This window comes from Capra hircus, chromosome 8 (genome assembly GCF_001704415.2).
Source record: "Capra hircus breed San Clemente chromosome 8, ASM170441v1, whole genome shotgun sequence".
Lineage (NCBI taxonomy): Eukaryota > Metazoa > Chordata > Mammalia > Artiodactyla > Bovidae > Capra > Capra hircus.
Window position 1 is genome coordinate 74,197,857 of NC_030815.1, and position 26,686 is coordinate 74,224,542.

The window sequence follows — 26,686 nt, forward strand, 5'->3', positions numbered from 1 at the left end:
ACAAAATCTATTTCCTCCTGAGTGAAATAGAGATCAAAGACGTCTGCAAAGTTAGCTATGGAGACTACAGTCCAGGCTGAATTTTCCTGCCAGGTACAACAGGTCTGAGTCGCTCAACTTGCCTCAGGTTGATCACTACAGCATTCAGATGTAGGATTCCTTTCATTAACAGTTTCTGCTGGAAGACAATTCTCCACCTGTATGGTGTTCCTGTATGTTATCCAGAGACACTGCCATTTTTGAACTGTCATTTCAAGGATGTTTCTATGATGAAGAGCCTGGGATGAGAGAGACAATGTCACCCTTCAGGCAATCTCTCTGCATTGTAAAAGTTTTGGGTTCTCAACCCAATCAAAAAGTGGGCCAAAGAACTAAACAGACATTTCTCCAAAGAAGACATATAGATGGCTAATAAACACATGAAAAGATGCCCAACATCACTCATTATTAGAGAAATGAAAATCAAAATGATAGTGAGGTATCATGTCATGCTGGTCAGAATGGCTGCCAGCAAAAAATCTACAAACAATAAATGCTTGAAGGGTGTGAAGAAAAAGGAACCCTCTTACACTGTTGATGAGAATGCAAACTGGTACAACCACTATGGAGAACAGTGTGGAGATTCCTTAAAAAACTGGAAATAAAACTTCTATACGATCCAGCTGGGCATACACACCAAGGAAACCAGAATTGAAAGAGACACGTGTACCCCAATGTTCATTTCAGTGCTGTTTACAATAGCTAGGACATGGAAGCAACCAAGGTGTCCATCAGCAGACAAAATGGTTAAAAAAGTTGTGGTACATATACACAATAGAATATTACGCAGCTATTGAAAAGAACATGTTTGACTCAGTTCTAATGAGGTGGATGAAACTGGAGCCTGTTACATAGAGTGAAGTAAGTCAGAAAGAGAAAAACCAATAGTTTATTAACACATATATATGGAATTTAGAAAGACAGTAATAACAATCCTATATGCAAGGCAGCAAAAAAGACACAGATGTAAAGAACAGACTTTTGGACTATGTGGGAGAAGGCAAGGGTGGGATATGAAAGAATAGCATTGAAACATGTATATTACCATGTGTGAAATAGATGACCAGTGCAAGTTTGATGCATGAAGCAGGGCACTCAAAGCCAGAGCTCTGGAAAAACCCAGAGGGATGTGGGTGGGGAAGGAGATGGGAAAGGGGTTCAGGATGGGGGAACACATGTGCAACCCATGGCTGATTCATGTCAGTGTATGGCAAAACCCATCATAATATTGTAATTATCCTCCAATTTTAAAAAAAGATTCAGATTCTCTAAGCTCTATCCTCTGGCCCACTCTACAATGTCTTTTGGGAATTAAGTCAGGAAACTGGCTCAAGTGACTATAATCTGACTACTGAAATTGCTGTTAGTAATAAACTGTCCTTTGTCTCTGAACCAAGAGTTTCATCTACCAGCATTCCTGAAACTTGCATACTAAAGTGTCAACTGAAAAAAAAAAATCTAAAAGTTGAGGATCATGTTTTATTTGGTGAACAAAACTGAGGACTTAAGCCAGGGACACAGCATCTCAGACAGCTCTGAGAGACTGCTCCAAAGAGGTAAGGGAGGAGCTATATATAGTTTTTGCAACAAAGACCAAGTAGTCAAAACTTCAAAAGATTGCTGTTAAGGAAAAGTAGATATCTCAAGGAATTTAGCACTTTTTCTGTGTACGGGAAAAGACAACAGTCTGGACTCACTGAAATCATTCCTTTGGTATGCACCTCAGCTTTCTGACGCCAGTGCCCTCTGCTTTCTCCTGCTGAGTCTCTTCAAGGCACATCATTGATGGGTGGCTGCAGTAGTTGACTGCTAGGTTGGGGCAGCATTACTACGATGGCTTGATGGCTGCAGCACCCTTTGTTGACTGATAAGGCAGGAACCATTTTTTTTTCATTGATAATTTGTTACCATGCAAGCAGGCTAAAATGTCAGACCTTTATAGTGCTAGATAATTTCCTTCCAAACTTGTACTCAGAATAGGCCTTTAGCCACAATGCCTAGGGGATGGATGCCACTAATTCTTATTGCCGTCTGCAGTATGCTGACAAAAAAATAGATAATGTGAGAGTTGTGAGTTAAATTTCATTGGGGGCAAAATGAAGACTATATTCTGAGTTTAAAAAAAAAAAAAAAAGGACTATAGCTGGGGAGTTAGCATTTTAGATAGCTCTGAGAAATTGCTCCAAAGAGGTAGGGAGGAAGGTCAGTATATATGTGATTTTGGTGAGGGGAAGTACATGAAATAAAGCACATATATTTTGCCAAAGGGGTCTGCTAGTCATGAGGAGCTGATGTCACCGTGAAGGATGTTAGTGCTTTTCTAAATATGAGGAGATACAAGAATTGGGCTCATAAAATCAGCTCCTGAAAATATCTAACTATTTGAAGATCTATCCTGCTAGTTTTTCCCAGAGTACAGAGTCTCGTTTCTGCTCTCTACCCTGAACTCCTTTCAGAGGTGTTGAAAGTCAGCATCTGCAGCGGCACAAGATTTAATCCTTGTAGAGGTAGATGGCAAGTGCCAGTTTATTGTTGACAAGTGTTTCTTGCTCAGTGCCAGTTTGTTTCCTCTATAATCACCTGGGGCGCTTTCTAGAAGCACAGATTCTTGAGCCCAGATTCTTTGATCTATTTGCCTCTTTGGATGGAAAGGCCTAGGAATCTGCATTTTCACACCCAGGTGATTTTTTTTTTTTTTTTTTTTTTTGGATACTCCAGTTGAGTTTGAAAGTATAAAGAGTTAGTTGCTCAGTTGTGTCCAAGTCTTTGTGAACTAATGGCTCCTCTGGGCATGGAATTCTCCAGGCAAAACAACCCAGGGATTGAACCCAGGCCTCCTCCACGTTGCAGGCAGATTTCTTACCATCTGAGCCACCAGGGAAGCCAAAGAATGCTGCTCCAGTTATGTTGACTGGTTCAAAAATTAACCTTAAGCAATATCCAAAAGGGCCACAAGATGGGGCTCATAACCCCACATGATAGGATGTTGTTTAGTTGCTAAGTCATGTCAGACTGCGACCCCATGTACTGTAGCCCAATGGGCTCCTCTGTCCATAGGAATTCCCAGGCAAGAATACTGGAGGGGGTTGCCATTTTCTCCTCCAGGGGATCTTACCCACCCAGGATCAAACCCATGTCTCCTGCTTGGCAGGTGGATTCTTTACCACTGAGCCACCGGGGAAATCACATGCCAGGCACCTTGCTGGGAAATCTCATCTTCTAATCTTGTTTTCTTTCACTGTTATCGATGTGTCTCAGTTGCTCTTTGAATCTGTCTTGCTATATATTTGTTTCCTTCTGTTCTTATGATGTTCCTTGTTTGTTTTGTTGTTGGTTTTTTCTCAACTCTCTAAGTAGAGCCACAAATCAAAGGTAAAGAGCATATATTAACAAATGGATTTTTATCTCTCCTTCAAGTAGAATACAAAGGTTAACGTTAAACCAGTAAGGTCCTCCTGTCTTTCTGGAAATCTGGAAAGGATTTGGTCCTATTCCACGCTCTCCATTAGCCAGGAACATGACCTGGGGAATAATGTTTCACTTTTCTTACTTCCTTTTCCTCAACTGTTAAGGAAAGATTGGACTAATTGCCGCAAATTCTCACAAGCTTCAACACTCTGAATTTTTTTTTATTCTTTGCATAATTTCAGGAAAGAGGGTGACTAAGACATAGAAACCAGGAAAGAGAAGTCTTGGTGATCATAATTCATGTGTCAGCAGCTCCTGTTTCTTCTTCCAGTATAAAGGACCTTCCTTAGAGGCCCTGAAGTTCAGATCTTCTGTACACCAGTGAAACTATTGCAAAACTTGACTGGCAGTTCTCACTGCTGTAACTTCCCCCTTTCCATTCCATCCCCAGGCATTTTTGCCAGGGAATACCACATTTCCAACCCCCTGCTATCATCATATACATTTTTCTATTTATTTTAATTTTATTTTTAACTGGAGGATAGTTACTTTACAATATTTGTGATGGTTTCTGCCATACTTCAACAGGAATCAGACATAGGTAAACATATGTCCTCTCCCTCTTAAACCTCCCTCCCACCTCCCTCCTCATCCCCCTCCTCTAAGTTGTCACAGAACACTGGGTTAGGGTTCCCTGTGTCACACAACAAATTCCCACCAGCTATCTATTTTATATATGGCAATATCACACAAATGTATGTCAGGAATGACTTCTCTTTCTTAAGTGTTGTGTTAGGAGAAAAAATATATATTCCTGGGTGCAGAAAGAAGAGTGACTCTTTCTCTCCCTTTTTTAAAGCAGTTGATTAGAAAGTGACTATTGCAAATAAAAAGCAGAGATTGTTAGGTTAGATAAAAAGGCAAGACTCAACTATATAAGGAAACCACTTCACATGTAAACCTACAGGTAAGCTAAAAGTAAAAGAATAGGAAAAGTTATACCACACCAACATGAATCAAAGACAGCTGGAGTGGCACTGTTTTTTTAAGATTTTTTTTTTTTTAATGTGGACCATCGTTAAAGTCTTTATCGAATTTGTTACAATATTGCTTCTGTTTTGTGTTTTGGTTTTGGTTTTTTGGCCAAGAGGCATGTGGGATGTTAGCTCCTCAACTAGGGATGGAACCCATACCCCCTGCACTGGAAGCAAAGTTCTAACCACTCAACTGCCAGGGAGTCCTAGGAGTGGCCCTATTAATACCAGACAAAGCAGATTTACTATTGGAGAATATTATAGGGATAAGGAAGATGACTTATATATTTGACAGTTACAGAGCTGGAAGTAGCATGAACCATTTTTAGAAACAAGCAACCAGAGATGCCGACATACTTGAACTTGTTCAGCAACATTACCAAGGACGTCTTTGAGGAAATCACTGTAGTCTCACGCTTGATAGTGGACACACTGGTGGCTTGGGCCTTCTCTCAGGCCTACACCATGAAGAAAAGGAGCTGGGGGTGGGGGCAGTGGGGCTCTGAGTTTGCTTGACTAATGCATTGAGAACTGTCCTAAGAAATAGTCCTTAATGCAAATGACTAGGGAAACATGAAATGGCAACCCACTCCAGTATTCTTGCCTGGAAAATCCCATCAACAGGGGAGTCCGGCGGGCTACAGGCCATGGGATGGCAAAAAGTCAGACATGGCTTAGTGACAAAACAACAAAAACAAAAGAGAAACACCTGAGGTAGTAAATCATTGGCCTCTGGATCAGATTCAGTTACAGACTTTTTTTATTGGATCCATATTCCCCCTCTGTATCACTTATGATCTTCTAAGCTGCCGCTTGTAAATTTCAACCCAACAGTAAGAGTATGTATGATCTCACGTAACAGAAAGTCTAGAGGCAAGAAGGCTATGTCCAACCCAATGACACTGAGACCCCCAGATTCTTTCCATTTTTCTGGTCTGCCCATGGCTGCCTTTGGGTTAGAAAATTACTGCACTGCCCCAGACATCTCATCCTGATATAAACCAATGTCCAGTAATGGAAAGGACCATTTCTCCTTAGTATGTCTCCTTTTCAGAGCCAAGAAGCCTTTCCTACAAACCTCCAGAAGATCTTCCCTCACACCTTATGGGTCAGAACTGGGTCACATGCCTACCTCTAAATCCATCACCAGCAAGGAAGATGAGCCTACTATGACTGGCCTGAATCAATTAGGTTTTACCTGAATCAAGTGCTGCAGAGATTGTCACTGAGATACATCCGGGGCTTGGCTATTTATTACCAAAGAGGGGAAATCACCACGAAATAGGCAACTAGAGGCTCAAAACAGTTGCCATCATATGCAAATTGGGAGATTTTCCATTAAAAAAATTTTTTAACTTTGCTTTCCCATTGTTTAAAAAAAATTTTAATTGTGTTAAAATAAGCATAAAATTGGCCATCCCAGGTGGGCTGCCGTCTCTGGGGTCGCACAGAGGCGGAGATGACTGAAGCAACTTAGCAGCAGCAGCAGCAGGCATTTTTAAGTACAGTTCAGTAGTATGAAGTATATTCCCATTATTGTGCAACACAACACCCAGAACTTCTCATCTTGTAAAACTGAAACTCTGAACTCTTTAAACAAACAGCCTCCTCCTCCTTTCCCCGCTCCCTGGCAACAACCAGTCTACTTTAGGTCTCTAACAATTTGACTAGGCTAGGTACCACAGATATGGGGAATCAAATAATAGTTGTCTTTTTGTGACTGGCTTATCTCACTAAGCATAATGTTCTCAAAGTTCATTCATCTGGTAGTATATCTTAGTTTCCCTCCTTTTTTAAAGCTGAATAATACTCCACTGTATATATGTACCACATTTTTGCTAACCCATTCATCTGTTGATGGACGTTTGGATTGCTCCCACCTGATGGCTATTGTGAATGATGCTGCTGTGAACATGAGTGTACAAATATCTCTTTGGGACCCTGTCTTCAATTCTTTAGAGTATCTGCCCAGAAGTGGAATCCCTGGATTGATTTTTACTTTTTTTAGGAACTGACATACTGTTGTCTACAACAGAGTCACCATCTTAACATTCCCAACAGTGCCCAAAGATTCCAAATTTCTCTACCTCCTGGCCAACACTTGTTACTTTCTTTCTTTCTTTTTTTTTTTTTTTTTTCAGTGGCAGGCACCCTAATGGATGTGAGGTAATATCTGCATGTGCTTTTGATCTGCATTTCCGTGTTGATTAGTGATGTTGAACATCTTTTCCCATGTTTGTTGGCCACCTGGATATCATCTTTAGGGAAATGTCTGTTAAGTCTTTTGCCCCTTTTAAAATCAGGTTATTCGATGTTTTTGTTGTTGAGTTGTATGAGTTCTTTGTATGTTCTGAGTATTATCCCCTTACCAGATCACTTGAAAAATATATTCTCCCATTCTATCATTTTGTTGCCATCTATTTTCATTTGGCTTCACAGAATTTTTTTTTAGTTTGATTTAGTCAAATTTATCTCTTTTTATTTTTGTTGCCTGTGCTTTTGATGTCATATCCAAGAAATCATTCCCAATGTCATGAAAGTTTTTCCCTATGTTTTCTACTAAGAATTTTATAGTTTTAGGTCTTATGTATAAGTCTGCATTGTCTTTTGAATTAATTTTTTATACATGAAGTAAAGGAAGGGTCCAACTTCATTCTTTTGTATGTGGATATCCAGTTTTCACACCACCATTTGTTGACAAGACTGTCCTTTCCCCCACTGAATGGTCTTGGCACCCTTGTTGAAGACCATTTGACCGTATATGCAAGGGTTCATTTCTTAATTCTCTGTCGCACTGACCTATATGCCTGTCTTTATGCTGGTACCATACTGTTTTGATTACCACAGCTTTGGAATAAGTTTGTAAACCTGGAAGTATGAGACCTGCTTTTGTTTTTAAAGATTAATTTGAGTGTTGGGGTCTGTTCAGATTCCATATTAATTTTAGGATGGTTTTTTAAATGGCGTTCAGATTTTCATAGGAATTGCATTAAATCTGTAGATAGCTTGGGAGTAGTATTGCCATCTTAACAATATTGTCTTCCAATCTATGAATGCAGGATATCTTTCCATTTACTTGTGTACTATGATTACTTGCAAATTGGGAAAGGAGTACGTCAAAGCTGTATATTGTCACCCTGTTTATTTAACTTATATGCAGAGTACATCATGCAAAATGCTGGGCTGGATGAAGCACAAGCTGGAATCAAGATTGCCGGGAGAAATATCAATAACCTCAGATATGCAGATGATACCACCCTTATGGCAGAAAGCGAAGAAGAGCTAAAGAGCCTCTTGATGAAAGTGAGAGGAGAGTGAAAAAGCTGGCCTAAAACTCAACATTCAAAAAATGAAGATCATGGCACCTGGTCCCATCACTTAATGGCAAACAGATGGGGAAACAATGGAAACTAGTGAGAGACTTTATTTTCTTGGGCTCCAAAATAACTACAGATGGTGACCACAGCCATGAAATTTAAAGACACTTGCTCCTTGGAAGAAAAGCTATGACTGACCTAGATAGCACATTAAAAAAGAGAGACATTACTTTGACAACAAAGGTCCATCTAGTCAAAGCTATGGTTTTTCTAGTAGTCATGTTTGGGTGTGAGAGTCGGACCATAAAGAAAGCTGAGTGTCAAAGAATTGATGCTTTTGAACTGTGGTGTTGGAGAAGGCTCTTGAGAGTCCCTTGGACTGCAAGGAGATCCAGTCCATCCTAAAGGAAATCAGTCCTGAATATTCATTGGAAGGACTGATGTTGAAGCTGAAACTCCAGTAATTTGGCCAGCTGATACGAAGAGCAGACTCATTGGAAAAGACCGTGAAGCTGGGAAAGATCGAAGGCAGGAGAAGGGGACAACAGAGGATGAGATGGTTAGATGGCATCACTGACTCGATGGACATGAGTTTGAGGAATCTCCAGGAGTTGGTGATGGACAGGGAAGCCTGGCATGCTGCAGTCCATGGGGTCACAAAGAGTCAGACACGACTGAGAAACTGAACTGAACTGAACTGATGATTTCTCACAGCAGTGTTTTACAATTCTCAGTGTACAAGTCTTTCGCCTCCATTTGATCCTTTTTGATACTATTGTAAATGAAAATATTTTCTTAATTTCCTTTTCGAATAACCAGTCTGCCTTTGCTCTTAAAGAAGGAAAGATCTGCCTACAATTGCCACATTAAGCTCCCTCTCCTACATGGCAGGAGACTTGAGCTGAATAGCAGCTGCTCCCTGTAGGAGGAACATTTGTCTCTGTTTGCCGTGTTCCCCATCTAGCCAGCTTCCCTCACACTCCCTGCCTCCATCAGCTTCCCTCACACTCCCTGCCTCCATCAGCATTTGGGGTTTTGACCCGTTGTTTGGAGGTCCCCCTGGTAGCTCACGCAGTAAAGAATCTGCCTCCAGTGCAGGAAACCTGGGTTTGATCCCTGGGTCTGGAAGATCCCCTAGAGAAGAGAATGGCTATTCATTCCAGTATTCTTGCCTGGAGAATCCCATGGACAGAGGAGCCTGGCAGGCCATAGTCCATGGGGTCACAAGGAGTCAGACACAACTGAGCTACTAACAATAACACTTGGAGGTCCCCAGTGACGGCTACACATTACTGCTTCTCCTTATGAAGGAGCGAGGGTGGTAAAAATACTCTGGTACAGACTGCAACTTGACAACTTGACAAAATGAAATCTAAACCGAGGTTCCATGTTCCTAAAATTTATCTTTAAGCCCCCAATTATTTTATGGCAAACATTTTCAACAGAAAAAATTTTAAATTACATCATGTGCTTTTCTCTCTCTAAAATAGAGGATGCAGAATATCATTTAAACTTTTCTTCATGACTTACCAAAATAGACAATAATCACTGGGCTAGGCTGGTTAATAATGGGGTGCCCTCAGAAGTTAATGAAGTGTGCAGGATTCTTTTTCTCTGCCCCTTCAATGGCCACAGATCCCTGTGATTTGCAGGTTCTTGTTCTTGCATCAGCTGGGCTTTCTTTCTTTCTTTGTTCATTAGAGCCTGCCTATAGCAACCTGCACTTCTTCCTAGTTGATGCTTCTAGCATAGTGTGGGCTGGGAGCTGTTGGCCATGTGTATTAGAATCTCTGGCCTCAACAGTGGCAAACCAAGATTCACACAGTCATTTGTTACTTCAGAACTTTTCCATAGGCTGGAGGTGGGGGGACCTGGTGAATTCATCCACAGGTGGGGCTAAGGATTGAAAACCAAAGTCAAAGTCACCGGACACAGAGCTGACCCCAAGTGGGCAAGGCGGGCTCCCCTTCCATGCAAGCACCCTCCAGAAGCATCCCAAAGCCCACTGACCTGCCTCTACCTTGAGGGGCTACAGAAGGACTGGCAGCAGTGCCCCAGGCTGTGGAAACTGCTGAAAACAAAACAATCTTCTGCCTTATCCATCTGCCCTTCCACTTGGGTACTGAGAAAATTAATTTCTCAGTGCATTTAATGTCATTTTATTTTTCCAAAGGAGATACTTTGGATTGTGTCCTGGAATTCTTTCCCCCCAACTCTGTGGAAAGATTTTATTTATTTTAACTTTTTTACTATGAATATTTTCAAACACAATGTTAGAATAGTATAATTAACCCCCACATACCCATCATTCATCTTATGTCAGTTCTAAATTTTGCTGTTTTTGTTTCTCTTTTCCCCTATACTGTTGGAGGCAGGATATGGAATATTTCAAAGTAACCATCATTTTTATTTAAGGAACACAGTTTTTAAACTTCCAACAGGTTATAATACCTCCCATTATTGTCCACTATGAACCACAGCACTAGCAAGAAAACTTGCATGTATTATTTCTAGTCTTCTCACAACTCTGTCATTATTCCCATCTTATAGATGGGGATGTTGAGGTTCTGCCTTAATTTGTATATTTAAAAAATGAACTAAATGATGGTATATTCAAATGGGCTAAAGGATGCAGTTTTGGCTTTGGTTTTCAACAGAAAAGCCGCAAGGCAGTGGTAACCTGAACAACTGAAGTGTTTCTTTCTCTCTCATGTAAAAAGTTTACCCAGGTCCAGGCCAAGTCTGGGGCTAGCATGGTGGCTTGATGGCGTTCAATAGGGACCCAGGCTTCGTCTCTCACGTTGCTTAGCTCTTCTCAAATGCACAGGCCAAGCAGACTGCTTCAGGTTCCATCATCAGGTGGAAGTGGAAAAGGGACTAGTGGAGGGCATACCCATTGACCTGAAGGAAGGACTTGGTCCTGATGCTGCACACATATGTCTACTCACCAGCCATCACCCAGAACATAATCACCCAGTCACAGTTGCAAGGCAGACTGGGAAAGGAAGTCTTTATTTTGGGCAGCCTCTGGCCAACTAAAAATCAGGGATACTACTATAAGTGAAGAGAGGAGGACAAGCAGGAGTGCTTTCATGGATAGAGTAAAGGATTCTTTAAAAGTCAAGGGTGTGGTTTTGAGTCCTTCATATTGGCTTCAACCGTGGCCCATTTAGTACACCTAGTGGTACCTGGTTAAATTAGAGGCAGATGGCTTTGGGTCACGAACAACTTAATTATTTAGTCCTTGTGCCCATGAGTTTTTTGTTTTTTTTTTGTTCAGGACACTTATAACCATGCTGTCCTTTTAAAAGGAAATGAATTGTAATAGTGAATGTATATTATGTGATTTAACTCCATTGTCCATAATGGAGAGACTCCAATTACTACCATCATGGCCCTGCTATTAATGATTAATAGATTCAGCTTCTCTCTTTACCACCTGGGTGGTGGACAAATTTTTTATTTACCTTCTCCAAGCCTCCTTTACCTTTCTGCAAAATAGGAGTATTATAATCAACCTGAACTGTTGTGAAGATTACTTAGATGATGGGTAAAAGTTCTGGTCATAGTGAATACTCAATAAACTGTATAAATATAACAGATACATATGTAAATCTCCCCACTAATCCCATCCTATTTAATTCCTATCACATCTAAAAATAATAATATAGTATTTTATAGCATTTTCATAGTTGTTAAGCATCACAGAACCTTATGAAATAGGCAGTGAAGGTAGTCCCTTAATCTTCTAGATTAGGAGATAGGAGCTCAGAGAGAAGGATTCCACCCGCTCAAGTTCACGTCTTCCTTCTCGACTGGATCCTTCCCATGTGCGTTTAAACCTGCATCTTAAGCAAAGGATTAAGTAGCCATGTTTCAACCCACAAGCGCCTCAGCACCCTGTCTCGTCAATTTTCCTTTCAGCCAACATGCTGCCTACATGTTCTAACTTCTATTTCATTCATTAACTCCCCCCACCCAACTGTTGCCTCTTCACTAAGTTTGCTCCTGGCAAGAGCCGGATCTTAAGATCTCTACTCCTTCTCACTGCTGTCCCAGACCATCTCACCTATTCCTGTGATCTCAGATGCCAACTGGAAGCTCATCACCTGATCAGACCACTTTACTGAACACTGGATAGCAGTGTGGGACGGATCAAAAGAATCCTTTTCTAAAGTCTAGGCATAAAACAAACAGACCGTGGCCCATGGCAGGGGCAATAGGACTAGAATGAAAATGATGAATAGGAAAGATGCTCAGAAGGATTCCCAGAACCTAGAGACTGAATGACTATGGGGCAATAAAGGAGAGTCAAAGGTGAATCCACCTGCCAATGCAGGAGCGCAGTGGACACGGGTGCTATCCCTGGGCCTAGAACATCCCCTGGAGGAGGAAATGGCAACCCATTCCAGTATTCTTGCCTGGAAAATTCCATGGACGGAGGAGCCTGGTGGGCTACAGTCCATGGGGTTGCAGAGTCAGACACAATTGAGCACACACACATTGGACAGAGTATAAGAAGACCTGAAGATGGAATTATACATTGCAGGGAATGCCTCAAGGTCTCTTTCACAAATAAAACCTGTGATGCTACAATTCCAGGAGCTAGATTTTGGAGCTTCAAAAGAATTTGCTAAAGACTTCAACAATTTAAATATCTGAAAACTTTTCTTCCCCTGAATTGAGTCAATGAAGATGTAGTTCATGGATTTGGCCACACAGAGGCAGCATACACAAATTCACCTTTTATTAAACCAGTCTGGAGTAGCTTTGCTCTTGAGTACCCACTGTCAAGACCAGGCACCAGACTCTCCACAGTTCACACAGGTTCTCATGCCTTCACACCACTGGACCTTCATCACCTCATTCCCATGCCAGGAAGACAATCAGGTCACCTGCTTTCTGATGCCCTCTGACAAGTTCCTCATAGGGTGGTCAGTTAGCGCCTCATCTTCCCCCATAAGTCTCCTTCTAACTCTAGTTTACCCTATCTGACTCGCCTTGTCACCCAAGCCCTGCCCAAAGTATCCCTGGATACCTACTTGTGTGTCTTCTCACTGCTTTGTAGACCCCGGCAACACTTGGTGCTGAGAACACGGCTGATCAGTGTATGGGATTAACAAGGCTGTCAGTTCCAACAGATGGGTTGTAAGTTACCCTGCATGAGTGGGTGGGTCCCAGGCTCAGAGATTCTGATTTTCAGTAGCCCCAGAGTCACATCCAGGTATCTGCATTTTAAGAGCTACAGACAGTCCACTGATCATAATTGCAGGAAACTGACTTTCTGATTTTGCAGCCTTGGACATTTTAATCTAAATCTGTTTTCTTTTCAGAAAATGGGAAGAATGAAAGGAAATGTTAACATAGATAAAATGTAAATGGAGTGTTCCTTGGCACAGTGGTTGGCATTTAGACATACTAACCGAATGCTGGCTCTTCTCTGGGGTGGCCCGTCCTCTGAGTTTGGAAGTGGTGGGGGAAGGAAGACTGGGGCTGGTTGTAGAGTACACTGGGCTGTCACAGGCAGCTGCACAACACCAGGGGGTGCCATGCTGAGAGACGCCTTTGTGAAGAGCATCCTCTAACAGTGTGGGAGATCCCAGTTCTTCTCAGGCTACAGAATGAAGAAGTTTGGGGTGGGGCTCTGGAGAGGAACTTTGCGAAGGTGAGGAATGCTGAGTGACACGCCAGCTTTTTGACTTTATGCTCAGTCCTGTTCACCTGCTCCTACTCAAGAAAAAGTCTAGAATCTTTCTAGTGACAGAGAAAGGGGTTACTAAGTGCCCTTGAGTCACTGCCTCGACTCTTGCTGCCCTGCTGGCCAGAGTGAAGAGGTAATCAAGCTCTTGGTTAACAAACCAAGTGGACTGATGTGGCGAGGGGACGAGAAAAGGCTGCCCAGCATCTTTGACTATTGTGCCTCTGGTCCTGGCTGTTGTAGTGCAGGGACCTGGTCTATGGCATTCAGACCCCTGGACCAGTTCTGCCAAAGCCCCTGGTGACAGTCACCTGATCTCTGGTGCCCCCACCCCATCCTCCCAAAGCAGCGCTTTAGGCCTTGAAGAGACCCGGAGGGACACCGATGCTGGGAGTGTGGCAGGCTGCTGACAGTCTCTAGCTCTGCAGCAGACCTGGGAGCTAAGAGGAAAGCTTCCCAGTGGAGAGGAAGGGAGAGCGAGGAGGGGTGGAGTTGGGGGTGCTCAACTGCTCACAAGGTGGAAGCGGTGGTGACAAAGACTATCAGGAGACCCCACGTGGGGTTGGGGGTGGCAGAGATGGCCCCCTCCCAGGTGGGCACGTGCAGCTCCGGGAATTGGCAGCGGCGTCTATTTCAGAGTTTATGGTAAGAGGCTGGAGCCACACACGCTCGGCACCGCAGACAACACACCCCACCCTTTAAGGAAGTGGGGAGGAGAGCGGCAGGGGTGTGGTTAAGCCGGAGGAGGAGAAGGGGAAAACACAAACCTGTCAGCGCTCTTACTCAGCGGAGGCCTCCCGAGCCGCCGCGAGCCCCTTCGGAAGCGCCCCTTACCTGCCTAGCCCCCGCCGCACCTGGCCGAGCAGAGAAGAAGCCGCAGCCGCCGCCACTGGAGCCGGCGCTTCGCCCCGAGTGAGTCCCCTCCCGCGATCGATCGGCGCCGAGCGCCCAGCCAGAAGTTGGAGGCTGGACGAGGGAGGGGTGGGGGGCGACTCCCGGACCGCGGATCCAGAAGTGGGCGCCTCTGGGCTGGCTAGCCCTCGGCCAAGGGGAGAAGGAGTCTATTTGGGGAGTTAATTTGAAACTCAAGGGTGTTTTCTTTCCCCTCTTAGTTCTCTTATCGGGTTCAGACAGGGAAGGCCGGGATTATGAGAGGACTCAGAAGGGCCCCCTGCCTGCAAAGGTCAGATCAGAGAGCTTTCAGAATCCACCTTCCACTCCTGCCTTAGAGCCTTTGCCGGCGCCCCGCGCTGCACCCCCACCCCCCGCCCCTGCCTCTGAAGACAGCGCTCCCACCCCGGTCACGGGCCCATGAACACCCCGGGGCTCCCCGCTTTGGATTCTTGTTCCCCCACCTGACCACCTCACGAGGCATCTTCTGTATGTTGCACCCCCGACTGGAAGCGAGCAGGGCTCTGCAAGGGCGTAGAGGCAGGACTACTGTGTGTGTGTGTGTGTGTGTGTGTGTGTGTGTGTGTGTGTGTGTGAGTGAGTGAGTACCTGTGTGTCCTGGGGAACTAAAGTTAAGACCTGCTGCCGCCCTGGGTCTCTGTGAAACTACTTGGGAATGCCCCTAAAGAGTTAAGCTCCCTGCCTCCTCCTGGCAGGCGGTGCGTGGGCAAAGCCTGGGGTGGGTGAGCAGGCAGCATATGGGTGCTGTTCTGAGCCCAGCAAGAACCCCACCAACTGCCCTAACCCTCAGCCATCTGACACTCTCTACTCCCTGCACCCCAAACTTGGTGCTCAATCCAGTTAGACTCCTCCAAGGGTCAGGAAAGGAAGGAACAGAATTTGGGACGCAGGGGACACTCACCAGGGGCACTCAGAAGCCAGAGCAGAGCTTCCCCTGACCTGTAGCTGGACATGAGCCCTCGGGGGCAGTTGGTGCCAAAGATGAGGGAAGGGGCAGGAGGAGGCCCCTCCCTCGAGGGCAAGGAATGCAGTTGTGGACCTAACCCCAGATTTCACAACTCCTCTGGGGGCGGGTGAGAGGAGGCAGAGATGAAAAAGTGAGTGAAGATGGACGGAGGGAGGGAAGTAGACTCACCAAGAGACAAGCTCTGGCAGGACACTGGGCTCTCATTCCTTCATTCTGTACACATTGGCTGACTTCCTACCCCAGGCCAGGTGCTAGCACTGGGCATGAGGGACCCCAGTGTGCACCATCTGCACCCCCCCAACCCCCGCAACCCACCAGCAGTGCTGTGGGGAGGAAAGCAGCAGGTGGTGACCGCTCAGTGCTGGGGACTGTGGGAGGAACTGGTCAGGGTGTCCAGGAAGGCTTACTGGCAGAAGTGGCTCTAAGTGGAGACCTGAAGGATCAGTAGAATTAGTCTGGGAGGGAAAGAGGGGGATGAACAGCGCAGGGCACAGCAAGTGCTGAGACTGGAGGCCAGAAACAGCATGACGCACCCAGGAAACTGAAAGTAGCTCGGGGTGTTCAGTGCGTGGAGAGTGCAGGGGCGAAGTGACGCTGCAGAAGTGGGGAGAGAAGCTCCAGGAGGGTCTGCTTGGACTGCCATGGCAACTCCTGTCACTCAGGCCCTAGAGCCAGCAGCCTCTGACTTGACTCAAGGGCGGGGCTTCCAGATTTAGCAAATGAAAACACAGAACACTTGGATTTGAATCTCAGATAAGCCACGGTGTATTTGTCAAGTACAAGTATGTCCTGTGCACTCTTTGGGACATACTTGTACTAAACCATTATTCACTGTTGATCTGAAATTCAGGTGTGACAGGACGTCTTGTATTTTATCTGGCACCTGTCTTTCAGTACAGTGGTCCCCAATCTTTTTGGTACCAGGGACCCATTTCATGGAAGACAGTCTTTCCACGGACTGGAAGGTGGGGAGGGATGGTTTCAGGATGATTCATGCTCATTTGTTGTTCATTTTATTTCTATGACTTTTACATCTGTTCCACCTTGGATCCCCGGGCATTAGATCCCAGAGGCTGGGGACCACTGGTGTGGGAGAAAGCTGAGGATGCTACTGTGCTTGGAAGTGAGGGGTGGGTAGTGTGCAGGCACCAAGGGAACAGTCTCAGGACATATCATCTTGTAGCCAGTCCTCCTAGATTCCACTTTGGGGCTTGTCCACTAATTGACCATGTTGTCTCTTAAAAACAAAACCAAACAAAAACAATTCCTTAGTCTTTGGAGCTGAATGGACCTGGTCAAATGCCAGCTTGGCCACCTGCCTGCTGTGAGACCCCCATAAACCACTTAGCTCTTCAGAGCCCCAGAACCTCTTCTCAGAAATGAGGACGAGAGTACCTGTTTGTCCAGGTTGTAGGCTGGCTCCCTGGTCATGTATGTAAATTACCCAGGGAATGCTGAAGAAAAAGTGGTAGATATTAATCTTTGTAACACTTTCCCGGAGGTGACCAAAGTAGCATCCTCAAAGGACTTGGGGCTCATTTATTTCTGTTTTTATTTATTGAGTGCTCAGAGGTACCATAGAGAAGGCAATGGCAACCCACTCCAGTGTCCTTGCCTGGAGAATCCCAGGGACGGGGGAGCCTGGCGGGCTGCCGTCTATGGGGTCGCACAGGGTCGGACACGACTGAGCAGCAGCAGCAGCAAAGGTACCAACGTCTTCCCAGGTGGCACAGTGGTAAAGAAGCCGTCTGCCAATGCAGGAGATGTGGGTTCGATCCCTGGATCGGGAAGTTGCCCTGGAATAGGAAATGGCAACCCACTCCGGTATTCTTGCCTGGGAAATCCCATGGACAGAGCCCAGTGGGCTACAGGCCATGGGGTCATGTGGAGTCGAACACTACTGAGTGACTGAGCACAGAGGTCCCAGGGGAAATATGCGGTGGGGATCCCGCTCCCAGGGAGAGAGTGGGTTAGCTCCTGAGAGGGAGAGCCTGGCTCATTTTTCAGCTTTGCCTTTGACCTGCTGCCTAGATGCCCTGCTTCAAGGGAAGAGATAACCGGCTCTTCTATTGGAGGATACTGGGAGTGGAGAGGGGGCGAGGGGAGGGGAATGATTCAAAGAATTAACTGAAAGGAAATGTGAGTGAAGTAACAGGGAGAATCCAGGTAAACAGCTAGCACAGTGGCTGACAGAGACAAACGTGCCATAAAATTTGGCTGTCAATATTTGCATTTTTATATTTTGAAAGATTTATTTATTTGACTGTACTGGGTCTGCATCGCTGCGCTGGACTTTCTCCAGCTGCCTCCAGCTGGGGCTATTCTTTGCTGCAGTGTTCAGGCTTAAACTCTAGGTGCATGGGCTTCAGTGGTTGTGGTGCATGGGCTTAGTTGCCCTGCTGCCTGTGGGATCTTCCCAGACTGGGGGTTGAACCTGTGTCCCCTTCACTGGCAGTCAACCCCTAGACCACCAGGGAAGCCCAACACACCCATTTTTATTCTGAGTAACTTATTAGGAAAATAGAGCTCAGGGGTAGAAGAAGTAAGGATGCCTTTTTTTACTTTTATGGGGGTGTTTGTAAGAGCAAATTAACTGGCATCCTGAAAGGGAACATGGAAGGAGCTAAGAATCTGTTAAGAGAAAGAGGAAATGGAAAGTGTGTTTCCTTATGAGAATCGCTGGATTAAAAATGGCCCTTTTTTCCAGTGGCTGAATCTTCCCATCCTCCTGCCCAGTGATAAGCATTTTGTCCCAGCTCTTAGAGCAGCATTTGCCAAACAGTATTCAGAGGAACTCTGTGCCATGAGATGGTTACAGGTGTTCCACTGGTGACACGTTCCAAGGAGCCCACTCTCGGATAAATATGCATTTGTCCCGCATGTTTGCATGATCTAGACCATGGTCAATTCCACAGAAAAGTCATCTGTATTGCTGAACTTCCGTGGTAGTGGTGGTTTCGTCATTAAGGCATGTCCAACTCTTTCGACCCCATGGACTGCAGCCTGCCAGGCTCCTCTGTCCATAGGATTCTCCAGGCAGAGAATAGAATGGGTTACCATTTCCTTCTCCAGGGGATCTTCCTGACCCAGGGATCAACCCAGATCTCCTGCATTGCAGACAGATTCTTTACCAACTGAGCTATGAGGGAAGCCCCAGAAGTCCCTAAATTTGACTATAGACCCCTTGTAGTGGGATGTTGTTGTTCAGTAGCTAAGTTATGTCCAACTCTTTGTGACCCCATGGACTGCAGCAGGGCACTCTTCCCTTTCCTTCACCATCTCCCGGAGCTTGCTCAAACTCATGTTCATTGAGTCAATGATGCCATCCAGCTATCTCATCCTCCGTCACCCCCTTCTCCTGCCCTCAATCTTCCCCACCACCAGTGAGTCAGCTCTTCGCATCAGGTGGCCCAAGTATTGGAGCTGCAGCTTCAGCATCACTGCTTCCTATGAATATTCAGGGTTGATTTCCTTTAGGATTGACTGGTTTGATCTCCTTCCAGTCCAAGGGAGCTCTCAAGAGTCTTCTCCAGCACCACAGTTCAAAAGCATCAATTCTTTGACACTCAGCCTCCTTTATGGTCCAACCCTCACATCCGTATGTGTAGTGGGTTAGAGAGGGCACTATTACCTTCTCAAGGGAAACAGCCAACCCACACCTAGTGACTGTTGATGTGAGTGCAGTTCTTGGACCAAGCAGATCTTTCCATGGGCATCATTCATCCCATACCTCTAGCCTGGACTCAGCAGTGTCTAGCTTATGGAAGATCTTCAGGTACTTGGCACCACGTGCCCTGTCCTAGCATCACTCGTGCCTCATGTACACAAACCCCGACACGTGTCAGCCTACAGCCTCCTACGACAGTTCCCACCCATTTCCCATGGTTCAGAGGACCCTGGAAAAGTATGTCTCTCAGCCCATAAGCCCTCTGGGGTGATGGAGGAGTTCCGTGTGTTCAGATACTATTAAGTACAATTGAGGTAGGGGAGGGGAAGGAGTGTATCTTGGGCGAACCCTGCATGGTAGGTCTCCCAACCCCTAGTTTTCTCCCTGCCCAGGATTCCTAGACTCGGGGACCCTGTGGTCCCAGCCTCCCAGGTAAATGGAATAGATATGGATAATCCGAGGTGGCTGGAGTAGAGATGGACAATTGCCAAGACGTGCGGGCAGAAGGGGTGGTAATTAACACAAGTTCTTGCTGGCTCCTGATCTAGAGTTTCTCTTAGACTCTGGGCCCGTTCTAGAGTAAAAGGGGAGGAGCAGGGAAATGGGTAATGGTCTCCGAAACACTAATGTGGTTGGTGGTTCTGTGGGCCAGTGCCTGGACTTGGTCAGCCAGCCCAGGTTCCAGCTTCAGCTCTGGGACTCATGGTATGACATTGGCTTGGCCAAGCCCTGTCACGCTCTCTTCCTCATCTCTGAAATGGAGTCTATGACAGGGCTTTCTGTGAGGGGATACCAGGAGTAATAGCCAAAATATTAACAGCTGCTAAGGCCTGGGCAGGAATCTAACAGAACCCAGCCCGTTGTGTCAGTGCTCATGGGTAACCTGGGGGGTGGACCAGGTAGGCAGTCAGGGCGCTGGGGGAGTGGACGTTTACTAACTTGGATGGACTGCTGTGCTGTGCTAAGTCACTTCAGTGGTGTCTGACTCTTTGTGACCCCATGGACTGTAGCCCGCCAGGCTCCTCTGCTCAAGGGATTTCCTAGGCAAGAATACTGGAGTGGGTTGCCATGCCCTCCTCCAGGGGATCTTCCCGACCCAGGGATCAAACTCATGTCTCTTATGTCTCCCCCATTCTCAGCAGGTTCTTTACCACTGGTGCCACCTGGGAGGCCCTCCAGTTTGGATGGACTAGTCCAGTGTTTTCATCTCCCAGATGGACTTATGCACCAGCTTCATCGCCTTGACTGTACATAAGACATTCAGTCCTTTATCAGGCACATGGTAGGCATCCAATAAGTGTCAGCTCTCCTTATCATTCTGTAGTCACACTTAGAGTTAATCTGAGCTGATGGGGAAGGAGGTTTTTTTTTCCCCTGGTGATAAGTCCTTCTTCTGAGGGGCAGAAGTCAGCTTCTCACATGGACTGTCTTACCAACATGCAATCACATATGAGGCAGAATTTGCGTCTTGCCTCCAACCCATACCCCCTACTCTTGCCCCCAGTTCACTCTGTCAGCAGCCTGGCTGGATCAGCTCTTTAGCCAAATGAGAGCCTTTCGACTTCCGCGCATCAGACACTAGAGCCTGTATGGTCACTGAAGGTGCACAGAGGGCTCACAGGAGAAAATGGTGGCTTCAGCTTCCGGGGCGCTAGGCACCCAGCACAAAGCTCTGAGCCGTGTGAGGGGGTGGTGTTGGGGGAGGGGTGCAGCTTTTTTAGTCACTCTGCTGTTTCCCAGGGTATAATTATTACTCATGATGATGGTTTGATTAAGAGAGCAGGCTGGAGACTGTGCTCCGATGTACTTTTTACCCAGACCCGAGGAGTGGGTTGATAGCGGTGCAAGATTTTGTCTCCAAGTGACCCTCTGGGTGGGCTGTGGGTGGGCTGCAGACCCCACCTAGCTCTGAACTTACCCAGCACTAAAGGCAGCCAGTCAGTGTGATTAGAACCGAGATCAGCCACCTCCAGTGCCTTGGAAGGGAACCTTCCTCTTTTTTTATCCTAGTGACCATCCACTAACATTTTCCTCCTCTTCTGTGTTCTTCCCTTTTGTGTCCTGAAATTCTCCCTCACAGGACCTGGCACCATCGCTGCCTAGATGAAGAGTTCAAGGAATCCACTGGCCTGGTGTTGAGAGCTTGCTCCTGGGTTTAGTTCTTGTCTTGTGGACTATCTCCCTTTCAATAGAACAATTCTCCCAACAACTTGGAGGGCACTCTGTTTCATGCCCCTTTTTTCTCTGACAGTCCTCCAGCTGGCTCGCGGACTCCCCAGCTGTTGCAATCCCCCTGGGACACATGCAGGGTGACCCGTGAGGGGCCCAAGAGTGGGCTCTTGTCTGACACTTGGAAATGAGTTGTCTGAGGAGACACACATGCTGACAAAGCAAGAGACTTAATGGGGAAGGAGGTGCCCAGGCAGAGAGCAGCTGGGTAACAAGGACCCAGGAGAACTGCTCTGCCACGCGACTCACAGTCTCAGGTTTTATGGTGATGGGATTTGTTTCTAGGTTGTCTTTGGCCAATCGTTCTGGCTCAGGGTCCTTCCTGGTGGCTCACAAGTTGCTCAGCCAAAATGGACTTCAGCGAAAAGGATTCTGGGAGGTGGTTGGACACGTGGCATCTCCTTTTGACTTTTCCCCAACTCTTCTGGTTGGGGGTGGCCTACTAGTTTAAGACAGGATCTTCTGTCATAAAATAACGCACACAAATGGTTACTACGGCGCCTGGTCAGGGTGGGTGGTTTCAGTCAGTGTGCCTCCCCTAACAGGCCCATCGGGAATTCGACCCTGAGTTCAGGTTTTGCTCTTCTGAGGGCATGGGTGCCATTTCCCACCAGTGAGAGAACAGTCCCTCCTCTGGTCCGTGCCATTTGGAGCATCACATCTTTTTCGAGTTTCTAAATTAATGTCAATTGTCCCTCCTCAACAACCCCCCCAACTTCCTCTCTAGCCTTGAGTAGTCTCTTTGTTCTTCAGGAGCTTTGAGGGTGAGAACCCAGCTCCTCTCTCTTTGGCTCAGGTGTATGCTCTTCCCACCCTTAGCTCCTGCTGCGGCAGGTAACCAGAGATCTGACCCTCCAGCACCTTCGAAGATGCTCTTACCAGCATCGGCTTACCTGTGTTTGCTATGACATAGACACCAGGCACTGAAACACGGCCATGCCCATTGAGCCAGTTGTGACTGGCTGTCCCCAGCTGAACTTCTCGAGTCCCCAGCTCAGCACTGGCAGATTGTCAGCCTGGGTGAGTGGGAAAACGGTCAGGGGTCAGGAGACCTGGCTCTGGTTTAGATTCTTCCAGTCGCTGGCTGTGTGACTTCGGGCAAAGTAACTTCACTTTTCTCATTCAAAATGAAGAAATAGTACCGCAAGTTTGATAGGGCTGTTGAACAAAACACCTAACTTGTGTGAAGTTGCCCCATAAGACACCCCAGGCATGATTCCTGGAAAGACGAAGAGTTTGGGTCAGAAAGACGTGGGTTGAGTCTTTTTTTTCTTGTTATTTATTTATTTTTTGGCTATGCTGGGTCTTCGCTGCTGTGTTGGGTTTACCTAGTTGAGGTGCGCAGGCTTCTAATTGCAGTGGCTTCTCTTGTTGCAGAGCAGGGGCTATCGGGTGCCCTGGCTTCAGGGGCTGTGACTCCCAGGCTCTAGAGCGCAGGCTCAGTAGTTGTGGAGCATGGGCTTAGCTTCCCCGTGGCATGTGGAGTCTTCCCAGACCAGGGATCGAACCCATCCATATCTCCTGCATTGGCGGGGAGATTCCTATCCACTGGACCATGAGGGAATCCCCATGGGCTGGGTCTTCATCTGTCACTTTTTTCCCTAGATGACATCCCAGTTATGTAACCTCTCAAAGCCTGAGTTTTCTCACTTGTGACTCATTCTTGGCATTTGTTCAGCATTTCTCACCTCCTTCAGCCCCCTTGTCACTCACAGAGTATATTCTTTCCCCCAGTTTGAAGGATTGTATCTTTCCTCAAAGAGTTTACAGTCTTCTTAGGGACATAATGAAAGTGAAAGTGTTAGTCTTGCAGTTGTGTCTGACTCTTTGCCACCCTGTGGACTGTAGGCTCCTCTGTCGATGGGACTCTCCAGGCAAGGATACTGAGTGGGCAAGCCACTCCCTTCCCTAGGGGATATTCCTGGCCATAATACATAAAGATAAATAACTGTGAGACCAGACAGGGACTTTTGGTTCCATAAAGGAGGCACCAATAAAGTACAATGAGGCCAGAGAACAGGGAGAATTCTTCTGTCTTGGGAGTCTGGGAATGCTTCCTGGATGAGGCGGAATTTGAAAAAGCTCTCAAAAGATGTCCAGAGTATGACCCTGGAAACATGGGATGGTGGCTGTGGTCAAAGAGCATGAATAAGAGGGAGGCTAGAAGGCATGATTTGAATGACTCATTTTGGCTGGAGCCAAGAGTATCAAAGGGCAATTAAGATAAGGGTGGAGAATAAGATAAGGTTGGAACATGATGGCTGAGGGATTGGACATGATTCTGCAGGCTATTGGGAGCCACTGGACTTTGTTCTGAACGTGGATAAAGGGTTAATGATCAGGTTTGGGCAGCAGTGTATAAAGTAGATCAGAAAGAAGAGAGCTTGACCTGGAAAGAGGGCATGGAGGAGTTTATTATAACAGCTCCTGCCTCAAGAGTCTGGATAAATTCTGTGATCTGGGATGATTTGCAGGTCCTGGAGAGTGTCTGCTGGCTAGTCGGAGGCTTCTGTGTTCTCTGAATTGAAATTGGTCCTGACATGGATTTAAGAGATGTAGCATTCATGGGAGCATCAAACTGTTTAGGTCATATAAGTAACTCGTCATTCCCCTTAATCTTCTCCTTCCTCCACGTTCTTGGTTCACATGTAAGCCATTTCCCATGGGCCTCACCTTTGGTGGAGATGCACTGCCATCCTGTCTTGAGATCCTACAGCAAGCTTTGTAATGGCGGCCTTCTGGAGAGGCATACAGCCTTATCTACCGCCTCCAACCCACCCGCATCACTTCAGACGACTCCAGGTTCCCTCCTCCTGCCTGACCTCCTCCTTTGCTTCAGCTCTCCACTTCCAAGAAACTGTAAAAGATGTCCACTTGAGTAACTCATCTTCAGTGCTGCAGGTTGAAAAACAAAGCTTGCCGTTTTCTTACCCCAAAGCCTCGCCTTCCGGCTCCCCTCCTCTGCACAAAGTCACAGTTCTCCCGGGCACGAAGGTGTAGTTCTCCTAGTCAGAAACTTTGGGTTATCTCCCCTTTCTCCTCCGCTCACATCTCGTGTGTGAAGTCACTCAGTCGTGTCCGACTCTTTGCACCCTGTGGACTGTAGCCCCCCAGGCTCCTCTGTCCATGGGATTCTCCAGGCAAGAATACTGGAGTGGGTTGCCATTTCCTTCTCCAGGGCATCTTCCCAACCCAGGGGTCGAACCCAGGTCTCCTGCTTTGCAGGCAGACACTTTATCCTCTGAGCCACCAGGGAAGCCTGCTCACATCTTACCCATCACTAATCCTGCAGATTCTTTCTTCGTGCCTCACATTCCTTCCTCCCCCTTCCCATGCCCCTACTCTAGTCTGAGCCATGTTACCTGATATCACCGGATGTTACCTCACTGCCTCTCCTTGCTTCTAGGTTCCTCAGAAGGTCTTGTGCCTCTAGGCAGATCTGGATCCCTTACATTTACTGTTTAATGCCCTCTGTAATCTCACCTCCATTTACCTTCTCTCCTAACTTCCCCATACTTTCCAAACTAAGCCCTTCACCCCAAATAGCCTGGTCTGCTTGCTGGTCCCCATCAAACCTATGCCCAAATCAAACCTCTGCCCAAATCCTCTTGGACTACCTGCCAGGGCTGCCAGCCCCTTCACCCTTCTTCAATCAGACTCCTCCCCCAGGGCTCAGGCCAAGCCCCACCCACTCATCTATCCTTCTTCCAAACTCCCTCAAAATTCCAAGGGTTGGAGATTCCATCTTCCTCCTTTACACACTCATCTGGCTTGGCTCCCTGGGGCCAGATGCAATCTTTGTCCTTCTCTGTGCTGGGCTTCACAACAGCCGGTTGCAACAGAGAGAGAACTGCATTCTCCATGTTCAGCCACCATTCCCTACCCCCTCCTCCCAACCGCCTGAGGTCAGGATGCTTTCCTGGCCTCTCAGGGAATGTGCAGGTTTTCAAGAGCCCAGAGAGAGGGAGTGGGTGATTTAGAGTTGATAATCCCTTTGTTGAGCTGCTCCTGTCTCTAATCCATTGGATCCTTGCTTTCTTTTCCCTCTCATCTTCCTGCTTATTTGAAATCATCCTAGCCAGGCTGAGTGACAGTAGAAAGTCAGGGAGCAGGAAAAAAGACCAGAAGCTCTGGTCAAGGGTGAAGTCACTTTGAGGATACAGGAGAGATTGCAAGGCACAGGTTGGCAAAGTGATTTGTACAAGGGTACATACATGGTGGTAATGAGAATCTCACTTAAGATTCAGGCTTTGGATGCTGGAAAAAGAGTCTCTCCTCCACTGAAAGCCTGAGTGATAAGGAGATCCTGAGTGATGAGAGCCACAGTTTTTAGCCACTTGGACTTCCACCCTTCTGTGCACAGGCCTGGGGCTTGTCGTGGTGGCTGCAATAGAGCTGTCCAGAGGGTGGTTCTCTGTGGTCCCGAGTGGCCTCTGGACCTCCTCCCTCTTTCTCTACCTGACTCTCTGTCTAGAAAAACTCTTCCTGCACCTGTTTGTTAAACGCTTAGCGGCTAGCCTGAGTTCACTCCTGGGGAGAGGCGTGGGGACAGAGAGAGCGCTGCCTGGAAAGCAGACCCAGGAAGTGGCTGCTCAGTCACCTCGCTGTCACTTGACCTTGGGTGAGTCACTTGGGTGGGCCGATTCAAGCCTTCAAGTTTTTATTTGTACTTAAAATAAGGGGGCTTGGGAGTTGTTAACCAGAGGATATCTTCTTCAACATGGATCTTAGGGGAAAGCCCAGTGTGTAAACCATGTCACAGTAGATCTTCCCAAAGTTCAAGCAGGGAGGGCAGGTCCCTCCATGCATCTCGAGGGGCCCAGATCATCTGGGATCCTCTCCAGGCCTCCAGTTCCTGAGGTCCTCATTGTTTATGCGTCTAAACACGCAGACAGTGGACAGCAGGTCTAGATTCAGGTGCATTCAGTGAAGAAGGAACTCAAAGTAAGGAATGCAGGCTGGGGCATGGCGTGTGTACTGCAGGAGCTGAGGGCGGATTGCATACATGAACACCCTTGGAGAAGATGCATAATTTCCACCTCTAAGGAAATGCACAGGTTTATGAGAAGAAAGTCCAAAGCTTTCATTTAAGCTCCAAGGAACCTATGGCACCCCTCCACCAAATATTAAGAACAACCCACAGGGTTTTGTCACCAATTTTATAGATTTTTAAAGGAATGATCTCCAACTTAAGCTCTGTTTTAATTCAAGTGAACTAGGCTGTAAGCTCTGTGGAGGTCAGAACACAGGTCTCAGCATTTGCACTGAGAGTGAGATGGACAGGTGGTGTTTGATACACAGTTGGCATTTGATACATACATGTTTCATGCCTGGGCACATGTGTCTCCTGATAAGGAGGGTTGCACAGCTAATGTAAATATGTAGACATTTCAAAATGGGCTTCCCAAGTGTCTC

At 46.6% G+C, this 26,686-nt stretch overlaps 1 protein-coding gene across 4 annotated transcripts in view; it reads left to right on the forward strand.

Moving 5' to 3' along the window:
• PTK2B (protein tyrosine kinase 2 beta) overlaps positions 14,218-26,686 on the forward strand; it is a 137,975-nt gene continuing 125,506 nt past the window's right edge. For 2 of the 4 annotated variants that reach the window (XM_005684037.3, XM_005684040.3), the window contains exon 1: positions 14,218-14,408. The gene's annotated coding sequence lies outside the window, so the exon portion shown is untranslated. The remainder of the gene's footprint in view (positions 14,409-26,686) is intronic. The other 2 variants (XM_005684039.3, XM_005684041.3) reach the window with 1 other exon arrangement.